Here is a 6,000-nt window from a genome sequence, read left to right as displayed (position 1 = left end):
CCCAACCATCAACCTCTACTAGTGCAGCTGCTGCTCTACCTAAGATTTGTTATTCATCAATGCATAAAGCAAAGGGTTTTGCTGACGACTTGACTGTCATCTCCAAAGATGTCAAGTCTCATCAGCAGGCTTTATCATCACTTGTCCTAAAGGCAATAGACATATGTTTTGAATTTCAACCTCCAAAGTGTATTTCCCTTTACTTTAATGGTCATCGTATGCTTTCCTCTACTGTATTTTCAATGGCGGCTGGGAATACCATTAATATCTGTAATGTGGATTGTACTAAGTTTCCGGGTCGCACTATTGGTGTTTCTCCAACTATTGCTCGATCGGTAGCTTCTGCTAACATGAAGCAACAAATTTTACAATTTTTACAATCCATCGATAAGTGTTCTGTTCGGGGAGAATATAAGATATGGATCTTAAAAAACTTTGTGTCTTCTGTTCTACATTTCCATTTAGCTGTTGAGAGGCTTACCGTGTCTTCTATTATTTCAGCACAGTCATCAGTATTGAAATTTGTGAAAAATTGGTTGAACCTCCCCAGAAATTGTACTCCTGGAACTGTTTTCCACCCGGATGTGTTGGATCTCCCCTTTTTACCACACCTGAAGCAATCAGCCAAACTTTCATACATTCTGGCTATTGAACAGTCAGTTGATCCACCGATTATAGAGCTGCAACATTCTATTTTAGCTAACAGATCCGATATCTCTTCCACTGTCCTTGACTGTTTATCTGCTGCTAAGGCTTCAGTTGCCAACATTCAATCTGCAACTTTCAAGAACCATGCTTGCCACAACTTACGTTCTGCTCACATTGAATATTGGAAATCAAAACTGGAACCATTAACTGTTCAAAATAAATTTTTAGATATTGTAACTCTGGAGCAAGCTTGCCCTCTGTGGAAGAGACTGATGTATGGCCTCCCTGAAAAACAGCTGTCCTTCCTGCTACGTGCTGGTTGTGACACTCTACCAACCCCTATGAACCTGGCCAGATGGAACATCATTACTGATCCTAGATGTGCTCTTTGTCAAGCTCCTCAACCCACAACAAACCATATTTTGACTGGCTGTCCTGCTGCTCTAGATCAAGGCAGGTATACCTGGAGACATGATTCAGTTTTACAGGTCCTTGTTCATGGGCTCCAACAGCATTTACCTGAAACATTCAAACTTTACGCTGACCTTCCAGGTTATCTAGCTAGTTCCAGCCCCCCTAGTACCATCCCAACCAATCTTTCCTCCACCCTCAGCAGGCCTGACTTGGTATTGGTTTCTAATGATTCCATTTGTTTGTTCGAATTGACAGTACCAACTAATACCCAGCAACATCTTCTTGCTGCTAGAGCTAGAAAGGAAGATCGATATAGCTCCTTGCAATATGACCTCCAGCTTTCTGGGTTAACTGTCAATCTTGTTCCAATTGAAATTGGTTGTTTAGGCCACTTTTTGTCAGAAACAATTGCTCAAATGGCTACTGCTTGTGAAGTGCCAAAGAAAACCATAAGATCCTTGTTTGAGCAGGCAGCTCACATTGCTGTGTCCTGTTCTTACAGAATTTTTAATTCTAGAGCCTCCCCGGGCTGGGATCTTTTAGACCACCTTAGGTAAACTTTAAGTATTACATATATCTAGATATATATATATATATATTTTTTTTTTGTGTATTGTAATTTAATTTACCTTTAGTTAATGTAAGTCTTGCCAGGGCTCCTGTACTGATCCATCAGCACATGGTACCCCTGTGTCTAGGCCCCTGTATGCTTGTAATGTATATTTTGTCTTAATCATTAAGACGTTTATTCTCTTTCTCCCATGGTAATACAAGGGGGTGGCACTCCAATATTAGAGTTGCACCGATATGCATTTTTTCACATTTGCCGATACCGATTATTTGCCTATTCCTTTAACCGATATGCCGATATTTACCGATATTCTTCATTTCTTCAGAACAGAGGAGGAGGAGCAGAAAATCACCTAAAGTTTATGCGTATAAACTGCATTTGTAATGATAATGTAATCAATGTAATTAATTACGTGGGCGGCCGACTTTTACAATGTTTTACAGTTTTGCTACTATCTCCTTTCATGGAAAAGGAATATAAAACAGCTAATCAAACAGTGTTTTAGTGGGACTACAGACCCTTTGTGAAGAGTGATCAACTAATTGCGTGGGCGGCCGATAAATATACACAGCCTACTATAGCCTTGCAACCACACTTGTGCAAACAAACAAACTCAAATAGTTACAAAACAGTTACAACAAACCACTTACTGCTACATTCACCACCTTCTTTACTTTCACCTGTTCATTGTCATCAACTTAACGATTGATTGTGGGTTTCGGTTAACCGGCAAGTTATTTCCGCTTCGTTGCCGATACCGATACTTGTAAAATTAGCTAATATCGGTTGTTACCGATAATTCAACCGATTATCGGTGCAACTCTAATATACCTTGTACTCCGATCTTCGTCCTCAGTCAAAGTGGTCAAAATCGAAAAATAAGCCTTGACCTTTGACTTTCGCTAAAATCCATGCTTGACTCTTGACCAAATTCTTGCATATTTTCGTAAAATTACGGTTATGTTGTAACTGTAAAAGTATCAACTGTGGTAGAGTAAATTATCTTTTCTCGGACACCATGTATACTCGGACACTCGCTCTCGTAAACTACTGAACGGAATCATATGAAAATTGGTGTGGGCATGCCTTGCATATAGATATAGCCTAACTACACCTCCAAGTTTGAGCCAAAACTCTTGTTTGATTGTTGTGCTAGGCCACATCAAAGTCGTTGTTCAAAATTATACATTCTCAGACAAAATTCAAGTGTTGTTGGACACCGGTCAGTAATCCTACATCAAATATTTGGAAAACTTACCACCAACACCATCTGTTAGGGCTATTCATTAGCTATCAGCAGAGCCATAGTTTATTTCTTTCTATCTCATTTGCACGAAGCTATGATCGGAAATGTGCGAGCATGTCATTACCTCTATTCTCAGACATGAGCTATCAGCTGGTTCTTGTACATGGTTATACTAAATCGTACGAAAATTATTGTGGACATACTTTACACATAGCCTATCTGAACCTCCAAGTTTGAGCTAAAAAGCTTTTATGGTTAGCTAACTAGAGCAGGTTAAAATTTCCACGAGAAAATTAGTATTCTCATTTTTCACTGATAATAGCCAATGCTTTCAACGCCAAATAATTTAGCCACTTCATACCACCACCATCTGATAGAGCTGTTTATTGGCTATCAGCAGAGCCATAGTTTAATTCTTTCCATCACCTTTATGGATAGTTATGATCGGAAATATGCGAGTATGTAATTACCTCTATTCTCGGACACATTGTTTCTGTGCTGTCTGATTGAATCTTGGCTCCAGCTATTTCTGGTGAAAAATTTTACTTTTCATTGACTTAAACTAGAGTAAGCCACCAATGTTCGACCACCATTGGTTCGGACACGATTTTTCTTTAAACCCACAAAGAAATTTTCTGGTCTTGCTATGCCTTTGGAGAGGTCTAGGTCATAGTAAATAAATACATGCACGATGACCGTACCTTGATTTTTGCCCAAATAGCTACATTGCATTTAGGCTTCTCTGACAGTAGCAGCCTAGCTACTGCATTCAGCACGCATATACACGATCCAAATCTACTTAAATGGAGTTTTGACTATCCCCTGTCTTAAAAATGTCAAAAGTTTCTCTCCAAAATGTCCAGAACATTAGCCAGATCAAAACACTCTAATAGAACAGTCACTTATTATACAATTGGATCAGTCAAAATGTCTGAGGGCCATGCCCAGGTATTCAATTCAATAAGACTGTTAATATGTAATTTCGTTGATTACAACGTTTAAATACTGATTACATGTGATAATACATTGGATGATCGTTATATTAGAGTAATTTACTGCTCTATTAGAGTATTTCGATCTGGCTAATGTGGACATTTTGGAGAGAAACTTTTGACATTTTTAAGACAGGGGATAATCAAAACCCCATTTAAGTAGATTTGGATCGTGTATATGTGTGCTGAATGCAGTAGCTAGGCTGCTACTGTCAGAGAAGCCTAAATGCAATGTAGCTATTTGGGCAAAAATCAAGGTGCGATCATCGTGCATGTATCTATTTTAGGATGGAAATTTGTGATCCTACATAAGCATATCTATGACATAAGTGATCAAATCATGTTGATTCTGAATTGTATTAAAGAGACATCTTGTATAGCCGCAGGATTATTGATATCTCATCCATATCAATGTTGAAAAAGAATATTCGAATATTCGGTAGTTGTGAATAAAGAATATTCGAAAAGTAAAAACCACTATTTGTTTGAGCCCTAATCTATTTACTATTCAACGGTAGCTGATGCTCTCAATGTTCATAAAAATAACTTTGAATTTGATATAGGTGACTATCTGATTTGCACGAGTTTCACATGTGGTCGAATTTAAGATTGCTCGACAGAGGTGACTTTGGAGCTTTGTAATTCACAACCAATAAGGACGAAGCCAAATATCTGCATATATTTGGAGAGTATAAGAGTTGCTCTTTCATATCAAGCACAGAAAGACTTGATCAGCTTCAAGCATTACGAGCAGTGCCACTCGACTGATAATGCATATTTTTGTCCAAGAAATGAGAACATTCGGACAGGTAACTTTTGCAGCTGCTGCAACCAGACGAAGAAAGCTGCAGGTCTGAAATTTTGCATGCAAGAGTTTATGACCTAGACTTCTCCAAAGGCATAGCAAGACCAGAAACTTTCTTTGTGGGTTTAAAGAAAAATCGCGTCCGAACCGATGGTGGTCGAACATTGGTGGCTTACTCTACTTTAAATAGCATGTAATACCAGTGAACTACCTTTTTGTGCCACCAGAAATAGCTGGAGCCAAGATTCAATCAGACAGCACAGAAACAATGTGTCCGAGAATAGAGGTAATTACATACTCGCATATTTCCGATCATAGCTATCCATAAAGGTGATGGAAAGAAATAAACTATGGCTCTGCTGATAGCCAATGAACAGCTCTATCAGATGGTGGCGGTATGAAGTGGCTAAATTATTTGGCGTTGAAAGCATTGGCTATTATCAGTGAAAAATGAGAATACTAATTTTCTCGTGGAAATTTTAATCTGCTCTAGTTAGCTAACCATAAACGCTTTTTAGCTCAAACTTTGAGGTTCAGATAGGCTATGTTAGGGTCCGCAATCCGAAAAATCAACTTTTACAAATCGATCCCCCTACCATTGTGGGATGTTCATTGTGGTATCCCATTGCAAGATTCACCATGAAACCGGAGGCACGATTGTTGTCTTCACAGAAATATCGATTTTAGTATTTCGTGAGATGCAAATATTATTTTTAAAATTTCGTGCTCCACACAAAGAACAGGATAGAACTTGCTGCTTAGCTAGATATTATCTAGAGTTAATGTAGTTAAAAAGTACGCACAGTAATAAGCAAATGATTCACTGGGTTCCCGGCACAGGGTCGCTTTCTCTCAAAAAGCAGAAAACGAAACACAAATTTTCGAATTCAAACTGCCCTACCAGCCAAGACAAGAAAAGCCAACTCTTCCTCATAGTGATGTGATAAGGTTGGATGCATAGTCTGTCTATGCTGTTAGTCTGGATAGGATCTGAGACTTCTCACCATCTGGGTGAAGAACGTCAAAATTTTCGTGCGTCATTTCAAGGGATTCTCTCAATGGTACCAAAGTGTTTTCCAGTACTTCTGATGCCACACTGGTCACTTAATTTTGTTTAGAATGATGATAAATGATGGATCAAAACGTTTGGTAGTAGTAGTAGTTGGTGTTTCTGTGATTTCATATGATGCAGTATACCAGCAGCTCACCAGGAGCTCCACCCAGCTCGAATCAAAAATGACCGATTATGTGCTTTTTTCGGTTTATTTTTGGATGTTTTGCAGCATAATGGTGATGTAGGGTGATCTAGTGAAGATTTGAAGCC

Source organism: Dysidea avara, chromosome 3, assembly GCF_963678975.1.
Source record: "Dysidea avara chromosome 3, odDysAvar1.4, whole genome shotgun sequence".
NCBI lineage: Eukaryota > Metazoa > Porifera > Demospongiae > Dictyoceratida > Dysideidae > Dysidea > Dysidea avara.
Note: the sequence above shows the minus strand (reverse complement) of the source record.